Genomic DNA, 13762 nt, shown 5'->3' on the forward strand with positions numbered 1-13762 from the left:
AACCTAGGGTTGAAAAAGATGAAAAATAAAAGAAACCTAGAGAGAAAGAGAACGACAAATCCTTCACACGTGTCTAATAAAACATCTATATATAGGGTAAAAATAAAAATAAGGAAACCAAATCCTAGGGGGGAAAGCGCGTAAATCCTTATACAAATCGCGGAGGATCTTGGGGGTATCGCTTCTCTTCGAGCGGATGGATCGCGGATAGTGCTAATGTTGCGCGATGCGGGACGGATCATGGGGCCTTCGCCGGGCTTTCTTTTTCTTTCGCTCATGCATATGCTTCTTCGTTCAAAATCACTCACTTTAAGCCTTTTCCATCATTTATCATCTTCGTACCTATACACATGAAATATGATGACATAAGTTCAAATACGACGATTAGTGGTCATCACTAATAAATAAAAGTCATAGAGTGGTCCCAAAACATGATATTTGTGCGAAATATCATGCACCTTACCAGACCAAGGTGAACATTGGTAGTAAAAGGCAAGAGGATGTGAGTTCTTTATGCTTCTAGCGACGATTGTTACACAAATTGGTCATCACTACTAACGTGTTTGAAGAGTTCTTTGCGGGTAGGTTCTCCATGGATTCCGATTTAATGGCGATTATAATTGTTATGACGATGATGATGAGGGAGGATATTATGGGAGCTATCAAGGGTGACGAGGGGATATAAGGGCTATGGGAAATCCATGATCAAGAACAATTGGGGCGAGAGTAACAAGAGGGCGAGGAGGGGTGGTACTGGTGTAAGATGGGGATGAAGAAGAACCTGTTATCCTTCGTATGATGGATAATGAAGGTGAAGGTCTTGTTCTATACATCATGAGATCGACTCGAGTATCACTCTCCTTCACACGTGTCTTATGGGGTAAATCCTTATACAACAAGATTGGCATATATAGGTAATGATAAGTTGAAAGGAAACTTGATGGGCATGCATATCCATGCATACTTCCTATCCGAGGAGTCCAAGTGCAAGATCACCCATGTGGTGGTCCCAAAGTGGCAATTCTGGACCAAGGTGAACATTGGGAGTAGCTAGGGATTTCTTATGCTTGATGACCCATTGTGGAGAAGATCACCCCCCACGCGGTTGAGAAATGGAGGTTCATTGTATGATCCGACAAAATCCTTATTATGATGAAATCTTCGATAGCTACAATCCATTTCACAAGAAATGAAGATGGTGTAATGTGCTTCCAATGGATAATTGTCACGTATGTTTAAGTCCCTTGTTCAAAAGCATGGAATCCCACGTGAACAAGATATTGATATATAGTGGACAAGAAAGGAAAATTTCTCTTTCCATGCATACTTCCTAGGAGGAGTCCAATCAAGATACTTGGGAGGACCTCAGGGAAGTTAGATAGAAGAATATGAGAAATGGGAGTTCATAATAGATGAAATCTTCGCTAGCTACAACTATTCACAAGAAATGAAGATGGACTTAGCCGTTCGAACTTTGACTTGGCGTTGTCAAATGAGAGAACCCCATGTGGGAGACAAGTGAAGAGTCCAATCAAGACTTGGGATGACATGAAAAGGATATTCAGAGGCCATTATCCCAAGCCACATGTGAGAAAAAATGAATCTTTGAGGGGTACCTCTTTTGGTCAAAGGAGCTTACATGAACACCAAGGTAAGATTACTTATCCTTATACTCCTACATCTTTGTGTGATTTTAATGTCAAGTCGAGTATGAAAGTTAGTTTACCTTGCGTTAAGCCTAATTAGTTTACCTTGCGTTAAGCCTAATGCTTCTTTGCCATGTATTGGTAATGTCATTGTTGAAAGTGTCCCCACACTAGTTGATCCTATTGATGACCGAATTGATCCTTCTTGTAAGGTCGATTTGTGTCCACCTAGTGTTGACACTTGTGCTTTGAATGATAGTGCATTATCGAATGAAGGTGCTCAAACACTAGTTGATCCTTTAGATGACCAAATTGATTCTTCTTGCAAGATCAATTTGTGTCCACCTAGTGTTGACACTTGTGAATTGAATGGTAGTACAATGTCATGTGGTCATCATGTTAGTAATTCTTGCGAGTTTGACATACTACCAACTAGTGTTGAAACTTGTGTTGATCAACTTGCTTGTAATGATAATTCACTACTTGAGGATCCTTGTGATGTGTTTAATGTACCTCTAGTTAGTGATGATGTTGATATAGTTGGTCAATTGAAAGAATGTGACATCTTACCCTTGTTTGTTTCACGTCAAAATGAGTCTCTTGATCGTACTTTAGTGTCAGGTGATAAGACTCCAATTTGTGGTAGTGATGTGTGTCATGTAGATAGTCATATGAGCGAAAATGCATTGAAAGATGACATTGGTTCTTTTGAGAGTGAAATGATATATTTTGACTCCTCATTGTTCATGGATTACTCTCTTGTAAAGGATAATGTTTTATTTGAGGATGACATGACTATTGAGAGTGAAGTACCTAGTGGGATATTTTGTAATGTTGAAAGTGTGGCCACTTTTGTTGACTACATGATATTTGAAAATCCACTATGGGATGATAACACTCTTCCCTATGATGGAGATCCTCCCTTGAGGAATTGTGATCCACTTATGGGGAGGGGAAGTGTTCAAAAGGAAGGTGAAACTTGTCTGCAAATTGCTAATTCTTCCTTGGGTGTTCCGAACAGTAGTAGTTTGATTGACCATGCTCTTGAGTTTAATAGTGAAATATATTTAAGGATACCCTAGATGAAGTTGTTTTGCGTGACACCTTTCTTTACTATCTTTTTGTATATGATAACATTCATGTAATTGTTGGGAGTTCATTTGATGTTGGGGGGGGAGTCCTCTTGGGGTACTTAGTTGTTCCCTTGAGCATAATATGTGGGTATCTTTCCCTTTTGACCCCGGGAAAACCTTGACTTTGTGTGAATGGTATCATGTTGCCATTGAGGATCGTTTGTATGTTGTGAAAACTTGGTTTCTTGAAACCATTGGTCTCTTTAGCATATCCTCATTTCTTAATCTTTGGGATAGCCAAGCCCATAGTGCTCCACTTGAGAGCTTAATTTGCTTAAAATGGTTGATAGTTGGCTATATCACAAATTTGTACTTACTTGGCATGGTGGTAGGTTGGTCCACCCTAACACTAACCCACATCCTTTGAGAACTTGGTTTTTGTTTGTGTTCTTTATGGTTTTGCAAGGTATAGATTCGAGGACGAATCCTTTTCAAGAAGGGGAGAATTATGCAAGCCGAGTTGCCTCAAAAACACTTCAGGGACTGTCCCGTGGATCCAAAGTTTGGATGATAGCATGGAGAGGACGGATAGGAGATGGAAAAACATTAAAGTGGTCAAACGAACAAGGAAGGCTATGTTTGCAAGAGGCCACATTCGCAAATTCAAGATTTCCATCTCCACAAGACTAGCCAAACAAGGCCCTTGCCTCATTAATGGCATTTATGTAATAATAGGGTCTTCTATTATTTAGTTAGTATAAATAGCTAGTCTTTTATTTCATTTAGAGCTTTTGATGAATTGATGAATATATTGAGAGAAACTTGTGAGAGGCCTTTGGTAGGCTCTTGTTGAATCTTGTATTGTTGAGAGGTTGGTTGCTTGGGAATTCAATTTCCTTGAGGTCAACTTAAGAATTTGGTGTTTCTTTTGATAATAATTTAGAGTTCTTAGTTTTATATAACTTTGGTTGCTAAATTGATCTTAAGTTGTGTCAAGTTATCTATCTTTTCTTTTCCTTTTGTTTATCTTCTTAATTTCTCGTTTCCGCGTATCCGTTCTTGTATCAATGCATAACTAATAAAATAAAGATAACTAACTAAAACCTCGAATGAGATGGGGCTCACCAGTGATAAGCTGGATGGCGTCTGTAAATAATGCATCGTGAAATGCATGGGGGCAACAAAAGGGGACGTCGGACATAACATAATAAATAGCATGGGACATGGAAATAACATAATAGAGAAAATGAAACATGATCATGAACATGAGTACATATACATATATAACATGTGTAAAGTATCGTGAGTAGGGAGAGAGCGAATAAATATAACCGACAACATGGTCCGGTACTTGCATCCTACTAAACGAATACTCATACCTTGCCAGGGACATGAGATTTAATAATATTATGAAATGATCCAGTCATTATGAGAGATCGTCCTAAGCATGGGTGGAGCGATCCTCATCCTACGGTGGCTATGTAGTTTTAGGCTGTTTGAAGCCTTCTCGTTAATTAATGCAACTCCCAAAAACATGAACATGGAAAATAAGTGGCACTTGCTGCCCATGGCTTTTCATGAATCATAACTTGCATGTACATGGATATCATTCGTATTATTCTTGCATGAACTTATAAAACATATATAGCTTTTCTTGAAAATATCCTAATAGTTTATAAACTTGCATGTAAGAACCCATGGAATGCAAGGTATGGATTTTCATGGATTACGGACAGATTCTCAATAATCATATGATGTATCAAGAATACAATGAAGATTTTATAACAATTTAATAAATAATATAACATGAGGCATGGACCTAGGGTTATCATGAACATGGTTAAAGACCCTAGTTATCGTAAAGCTTCATACTTTATAGAAGAAGAAGCGTGGGGAAGAACAATGATGTTCCCACATATAGATAACAACCCTACATACTTGGTAATACTCCAAGCTTGAAATAAAAATCTAAACTTAGAAGAAGAATTCCAAGGTTTAAGTCTTGAGTCCTTTAAATGGGTTTTCTTGAAAACCTTATGTTAAGAACAATGATTTCATTGTTAGATTATGAGAACACATGTTAGAATTGATTTGGAAGGGCTTGGATTGACTTACCTTGATGTTTTTGATTGTTGGGAGAAGAATACCTTCGTTCTAAGGTTCAGAGACTTGTGAAAATAAAAATTAAAACTGAAACCAGGTATTTGTAGTTTCTGGTGCGAAGTGGGAAATACGGACAAAAATACGATCTGTATTCTGAATTACGGTCCGTAAACTTTGATCGTAATTAAGCATGTTCAACAGGACAGAAACACTGTAGCACCTCCTTCCCAAATACGACCATCAAATATGGGTCGTATTTTAAAATACGGTCAGTATTTAACAATTTATATTCCCCAAGCCAAATTCCAGAATGCACAGTGATTCAGATGCCAAATTACGATTTGAAATACGGGCCGTCTACTGAAATACGATCGGTATTCTGGGACGTAAATCCCCATCAGGGCGTAAATCCCCATCTGACAACTGAAGAGAAATTATCAATTCCCACATTCTTTATCTGGTTTTCTAAGTCTAAAATCATGAATATAGCCTAGTTTAAAGGTACGGCGTGTTACAAGGAGCAGGTCCTGATGACCTATTCTTGAAAAATTGACTATTTCCACCATCCTGAGATCCCCCATGATTGAAGTTGCCTGCAGACTTAGCTCTCTTGCTGAATTCCCTGTCTTTCTGTTTCTGCACTGCTTCTTCCTCCTTCAACCTTTTCTCATTACCTTGCACAAAAGCAACCATCTTGGCAATAGTTATGTCGTTATTTTGAGCAGCCGTATTAGCATCACCATGCAAATCGGGTATGAGCCCAAGCACAAATCCCTAACCACGGCCCTCATATCGAGAACCATGTGGGGAGCATGTCTGGCCAACAAGACAAACTTGAGATAATACTCTTGGACGGTCATGTTATTCTGCCTTAACCTCTCAATAGCCTTTGCTTCCCTAACCTCTCAATAACCTTTGCTTCCCTGACCATAATTGGCATGAAGTGGTCAATGAAAGCTTCTGCAAATTTGTCCCACGTAGCAGGAAGTGCATCCTCCCCTCGAGACTGCTCCTATGATTCATACCAAATGTGAGCCACATCCTGCAGCTGAAAACCTCCAAATTTTATTGTCTCTGTCTCAGTAACATGCATCACACGAAATACATTCTGGAGTCCATCAATAAAATTCTATAGGTCCTCCTGATTTTAGACCTTATGAACACTGGCGGCTTCATACGCAGAAATTCCTGGGTCCTAGAAATAGCTGACCTACTGATAGCACCTGAGCTAGGAGTCATTTCTTGTCACTGCACCTGGTTAGCAACGATCTGAGTGAGCAACTGAATAGCTCCCTTAACATCCACGTCTGAAGCACTGGGAGGTGTAACTGTAGGACGGACCTCCGCAGGCCTCTCAGTAGCAGTAGCTGGGGCGACTGTCTCAGCCTGAGTGTTCTCTTTCGGAGCTGCATTAGCGGTAGCCCTCTAGCTAGTAGCTGTCGTACTCTTGTCCGGGGTTGCATTAGCGGTAGCCCTCTGGCTAGTAGCTGTAGTCCTCTTGTTTTACTTTTTTTTTTTTTTTGCAGGCATTTTCTGAAATACATAATTCGCACGAGTTAGAAGAATTCCTAAAAGTACTGCTCTAACTGCACGAACTAGAGTATGAAAGAAGTGAGACAAATCCTAGATGTCTTGATGGTCAACTGTTTACATGTGTGGCGCGCACACACACATAAAAATGACCCCACTAGACACGACTTCATAGACTCCTTAGGACACTTAAACATAGTGCTTGATACCAAGCTTTGTCACGCCCCGAACTATAGCCTGGCCATAACACGGTACTCGGTGCCTAACTGCATGTGGCCGAGCGAACCCATTGGCTGGATGAATCAACATGTGATATCAAAACATACTAAAATGTGACAAAATACTAACACATGCTGATCTGCTAAAAACTCTGACTGCAATATCTTATAAATGCGAAAAAACTGAATTAGTCTGAATAAGTAGCCAATAAGGCTAACACAAATGCCTGCTAACATCCTACTGAGTTGTAGTCTATAAAGCCTTTAAAGTATACTGAAATGATAACTGTCTAACCGGGACAAGGCCCCGACATACCCAACTGACTGACATAATGTAATGACTAAGATGTGATAATGCCCTGAAGGAACTGGGGCTCACCAAGCAGCTGATATGAGCAAGTCCTAGCTAGAAGAATCGTCAACCTGTAAATCGCAATGTAGGCCCCCAAGCAATAAAAAGGACATCAACACATTTGAATTGTACTGGTATGTAAAGCAACTGAAAGAAAGAACTGCAAGTACATGAAACTGAAACTGATATTTGATACTGAACAAAACATGAGAAGTAAAGATATGAATACTTCCCGTTTCTGAATGAAGAATCCCCTGTGTAACTGATAATATAATCTGTGGCCTAGGGCCCAATAAATGTACACAAAACTGTGTCCTCAGGACCAAGCAATACGTATGCATAAACTGTGGCCTAGGGGCCAAAATACAGATACAAGTGTTCAACATTAAGCAATTCATAATACTGAGACTGAGAGATAACTGATAACATGATAACTATTTCTTATTATGGAACTTAAGCCAATAACCGATTATACACTGACTGAGACTCATGTGATGTCCATACACAAGTCTATAATGATTACGTACTGAGCTCATGGTATTCAAAATGACAATCACGAATGAATTATGAAACTATATCCCTAGAAGATAAAAGTTCTACAATTATTCATGAAACTCGGGCTAAACTATATTCTAATTCAATTTCTGATAAGCATGAAGAACGAGGCGTAGGGAGAATCGTAAAAATTCCCTAACGTAGATAGTTAGCCTCACATACCTTAATTGTTTTGCAATTCATAATAAGAATTTGAACTTTGAGAAGAATCCCAAAAGCCTGTGTCTCAAACCTTGAATGAGGGTTTTCTTGAAAACCCTAGGTTAAGAACAATGTTTTTCCCTTAGGTTAGATGAACACATGATTAAATCCACTTAGAATAGGTTAGGATTGCTTACCTTGATGTTCTTGGTGATGGGGAGAGGAGAAACTGCATTCTAGGGCTTGGGAATTGTGAAAAGTGGGAAATAAAACTGAAGTCCCGTATTTATACTATTCACTGAAGCGGGAAAAGTACGGGCACAAAGTACGGCCGTACTTATAGCCCGTACCTGGATTGTCAAAATCCAGTAGCTAGGCTAAGATCGCTTGGAATGTACGGGATGAAAGTATGTTTTGTACTTGAAAGTACATTCCGCACAATTTGCCTGTACCTTGATGGCAATTTCCAGAAACTCGAACTTTTCCGAAGGCAAAGTGCAGCTTCAAAGTACGACCCATCCATTTTGACGTAGCCCGCACCTTTACCATCGAAACCAAGTTTTCAATTCCAACACTTCCGTCTCAATTTCTAAGTATCATGAACGTAAGCTAGTTTAAAGGTACTGGGTGTTACATCCTACTTGGAGCATTTATGCCTATCTTTTGCTATTACATAAGACATGTTTTCCCTCATACATTTTCATATATATTTTGCCTAGTTCTATATGTTTTGTGAGTTGAGTCTTTATAGACTATATGCGTGGTTTCGGTCGTTGTCGACCTATGATATCTATGAAGTACTAGTGGTTATACTCATACAACACTTGTTGTACTTTGTGTAGATATCGATCCTTGCTCCAATACTAGGCCCCATGGCTGATCCCGAGGCTATCCATTAGAGATTCTAGGGTGAGCTACTAGTCGAACCTACAGCCCTGGATCTTCTCTTATATTATTCTGTCTATTTCGTATTACAAGACAATTATCCATTTATGTAATATAAGAATTGTATTTCATTTTAGAAGCTTTTGTACAAGTTAGACCAGGTTTTGGGGTTGTAATAACTAAGTTATCTTTCCGCACATTTCTATATATTTAAGACTGTTTGAATGATACTTTGAGTGTGTGCTTATCCTTTCCGCATTTTCTTTCAAATGATTTGACGACTTGGGGATTTTTAACCTACAGGGGAATTAGTGTAAGTGTCATCATGACCTGCGAATTGGGTCGTACATAAATATTAGGCTCAACCGAATGGAAAATCTAACAGTTTTTTCCTAGCAATCAAGTTTAGGTCAACATGAAGTCATACAACATGGTCCAAGATAACCTCATATCAGTCTGTAAGTGTATCATGACTGTGATATGTGTTTACATATGTCCAATAGATTGGTCAACAATGGTAAACTCCCCCACTTGGGTCAAAACCACAAATGGTACATACAAGTACCCAAGTTATCTCTTTATCCTTATCTACACTATCATCTCATTATGTGTTGCTCATCTTCCTCAAGCTTGTGCTTGCCAAACACAATATATGTTAACAAAACTATGTAAATTGGTTACTTTTCACGATGACAGTCATGTAATTTTTCATTTACTCAAACTTCTTTTATGGTTCATCTATTTTCATGGGGCATGGAAGTCTTAATATTTCACATCTTGCCCTAACTTCAACAACTAATCATGTCACTGTGCGCTGCGTTCATAGTCAACCACTTACCATGTTGGTTTATAAAGCCTATACAACTCTTGTTCTCTATCTCAAGCTAGAATTCATCCATGGGCCTACTCCACGAACATGTTGTGCATCTCATAGTGTCACTATCATGTTTCATACTCAATGCACTAGAATTATGTATTCTCACGCCATAGTTACACATACAATATCACCATCACAATATCACTAATATTAGTGAATCTCTTTAAGAAGCAAAAACTCAGAACCATATAATCATTTTCCTCAAAATGTCTTTCACCGCCAAGCCCAACAGCCTAGACGTGGCTAAGCTGTTACACTCTTTACTTTTCCATGTAGCTCTCTCCCTTTACTGATCAGACTTGTAATGAAGAGTTATACCCACAACCTCAAATTTGATTTAGTCGTTCTTAGACAAAAAAACATATCCTTTGGCCACTTTTTCATTTATTCACATGGATTCTTACTAACTCTTACTTTTTAAAATTTCAGTAGAAGTTTCTTTGCAAAATACAACTATCCTAAGGTTTATAATCTATTCAATCTCAATTACAACCAATGCACACAATCACCCATGTACTCAATGCCACTCTCAATTTTACATATATTGTTAAAAAAAACTAAGTCAATTGCATCATCCAGTGCAGGAGGATACATGTGTCCTACCTGTATGCAAAAGGAACATTCCAAGATTAAACTCGATTTATCTTAATGCACAAATAGTTAATGAAAGAATGGAGAACATCCTAGATGTTTAGTAATCTTAAGGTCATAAGTATTGACGTCTACATGCCATGAACAAGACTGTACCAACACTGCTTCGTGATCCGAGATTTAAAGCCTGAGCTCTGATGTCAACTATGTCACGTTCTAAACTACTCCCTAAATGTGATTAGCACCCAACACACATCACCCGCGAGGAAAATCAGATTTTCATACCTTAAATTTTAATTTGCAGCATTTAATAAATTAAATAATTATCCAAATAAGATAATAATTAATTATGAACAATTAGTATCTCAAATATTTATTTAAAATTCTTTCCCAAGCTCCACATTAGACCATGTAGCATCTAAGAGAATTACAAAAGACTCAGGTGTATAAACCCCAAAAGAAAAGACATCAATAAATCAATGATAAAGACTCTTTTGGTAGCCTCAATGAACAACGCGTCAACTCACCTCAACAATTGGATCAACTCTAGTGTACTCATCAGCTACTAGCTTCGTCGTCACCAATAATATCTGCATGCATGGACGTGTAGGCAAGATGTGAATTATACGTAAATATAACCTAGTAAGATCTTCGACTTTGATAGTCAAGGCCCCAACGTTATGTCATGAAGCAACACCACACAACAAATCACTTATTAAATAATTTTTGTATTTTCACAAAACAATATATTTACGGCTGGTCAAAGACCACTGATTCTGCCAAGCACACGCTTGTCCCAACACATGGATCAGACAGACAAAGAACATTTTTAATAAAAATTCTTAAAAACAAGAATTAATGCTTAAAAATCTCAGTTACCTCGAATTCACAACACAAACATACTTTCCAATAAATCAGAATTATACTCTCAGATCGCAGGTTCACCTCAAGCTACACAAAACATATTTAGAATGGTAATTTCTTTTAGATGAATATGCTCATAATTGCTACTTAGAAGGTATATTGGGGGCTAATGTCTTAGTAATCTCTCTGCTTTTCAGAGCTATACATATTTTATTTTGGTAAATAAAGTTCTTTAATTACCAAAAGAAACACAAAGATACAGAAAATGGGATCACATCTATTTTAGTACACTCAAATATTTCTATAATGGCAGCGTTGGTCCGAATATTTCATGGTTGCTATAGTGATATGCCATTATGTATGTATATAGGCATTTAATGTTTAGATCTCATTTAGCTGTTATAAATATAAGTACGCAAAAAATGATCTTTCTATACTTTTTATGTTATAAACGAAACAAAATACTTTTTAATGTTAAAATCTTAATTGATTTTCATATTTTAATAATTAAAAATTAAAAGGACTAATAGATCCATAACTAGTTGTGCCATATATACCAATAAAGGATTAAAATATAAGGAAGATATGTATTTCAAATTAATTGAAAATTTAAATATTTAAGTTTGACGTAAAAATTCTACAATTGTAGGTTGTTTCATAAATTCCAATCTTTTAGTGATAATACAATGCTTGAATTGACGAAAGTTTTTGTCGAAACTTTCAGCAAAAGGGAATTCAGTAGCTTTCCCCTGAAGGCTGTCGAAGAGCTTAACAGTTGACTCTTCTATCTCACTCCAAGTAATAGTAGGTTTAGATATCCGTATTTGAAATTTACTATGTGCATGAAATTAATGATATTACCATAAATATTTTAGTATTTTATTTTTATACATAATATATTTTTTACAAAATATTATTACACAATATTTGAGTATGACTGTTATAGAGAGGTAATTTTACAAAGAGAGTACTGTGATAATGAATGTCACTGCTGTTATAGATAGAACGCTGTTATAGAGAAGTAAAATATAATATGAAAAATTGGTTCAGGAGAAAATCAGGTCGTTATAGTGAAATGCTGTTATAATGAATGACAATTATAGAGAGGTTTGACTGTATATATTTTGGGGCTTCACGCCTATTGTATTTATATTTAATGTTTTTACACAGAATTTTTTGGACAATATTAGTTCCAATTAAAATTAGAATAACGGGGTAATAAATTATCCGTAAAGTATCAATGTGTAAATAACTTATTTGAATAACTTAAGAGGGCAAGCTATCTATCTACAATAAATTTATCGCATGATTGTTGATTGAAAACATTCCATAAAAAGTTTACCTATTATTTTAAGGCATATTCACCAAAGATGAGAGTTTGCAGTAATGGTTATAACAATTTCTTCCATGTTATAAAATAAAAGCTATAAAGTAAATACACCAAAGATAATTATATAGAAAGAGACTGATATATTATTCAACATTTAACTTAAGAGAGATTCCATTCTCTATACCATTCTACAAATGAACCTCCTATTTATAAGAGGAAAAATCCTTGATGCCCAAGCAATAAGAGAAATACGTGATGGCCAAGATGTTTAGTGACCGAGCAATAGTCTTGGTCTCCAAGTTAGTAACTTGATGCACATCCATTAGATATTTAATATTTACAACACTCCCCCTTGGATATCCATTAATTAGATGTGCCTCATTAAGACTTTATTAGGAAAAACCTTCTGGGAAAATGTCCTAATGAAGGAAAAAGAGTACACATATCTAGTAATACGCTTTGAGAGCTACCTCATTAAAAACCTTACCAGGAAAACCTAATGGGATAAAACCTTGGTTAAGGGCAAAAGAGTATAACGCGTATTTTACTCCCCCTAACGAAGACCAAAATTCAGATGTCAGAGTCTTCGCATTCCAATCTTGAATTACATCTTCTCAAGAGTTGAAGTTGGCAAAGATTTGGTGAACAAATCTGCAAGATTGTCACTTGAACGGATTTGTTATACATCAATATCACCATTCTTCTGGAGATCATGTGTGAAGAATAACTTTGGTGAAATGTGCTTGGTTCTATCTCCTTTTATGAAGCCTCCTTTTAATTGAGCTATGCATGCAGCATTGTCTTCATATAATATTGTGGGTATTTTTGTTTGATACTTCAAGCCACATCTTTCTCTGATGAAATGTATCACTGATCTCAATCACACACATTCTCTACTTGCTTCATGAATAGTTATTACCTCAACATGATTCGAAGAAGTAGCAACAATTGACTGCTTTGTAGATCGCCACAATATAGCAGTACCTCTGCATGTAAACAGATAGCTTGTTTGAGATCGAGCTTTATGTGAATCAGATAAATAACCTACATCTGCATGACCAACAAGATATGCACTACCATTCTTAGCATAAAATAGACCCATGTCAAAAGTTCCCTTCAGATATAGCAGTATATGCTTAATTTCGTTCCAATGTCTTCGTGTAGGAGAATAGCTACATCTTGCTAGCAAATTAACAGAGAATGCTATGTTAGGTCTTGTAGCGTTAGCAAGATACATAAGTGCGCCAATTGCACTAAGATATGGTACTTCATGACCAAGAAGCTCTTCATTTTCTTTTAATTTTTTTCTGGTATAAGCAGATTGATGAATAAAGATCCGTCTACTAAATGTTCAATTTGTAGTCTAAGACAAAGTTTTGTTTTTCAGAGATCTTTCATCTCAAATTCTTTCTTTAAATATTCAATTGCCTTTTGGAGCTCTTCTGGAGTTCCAATTATGTTTATGTCATCAACATAAATAGCAAGTATAACAAACTCTGATTTTGTTTTCTTAATGAGAACATATGGGAAAATGGCATCATTTATATAACCTTCATTTATCAAGTACTCACTGAGGCGATTATACCACATGTTCCCG

The sequence above is a fragment of the Lycium ferocissimum genome, chromosome 8 (genome assembly GCF_029784015.1).
Source record: "Lycium ferocissimum isolate CSIRO_LF1 chromosome 8, AGI_CSIRO_Lferr_CH_V1, whole genome shotgun sequence".
Taxonomy (NCBI): Eukaryota; Viridiplantae; Streptophyta; class Magnoliopsida; order Solanales; family Solanaceae; genus Lycium; species Lycium ferocissimum.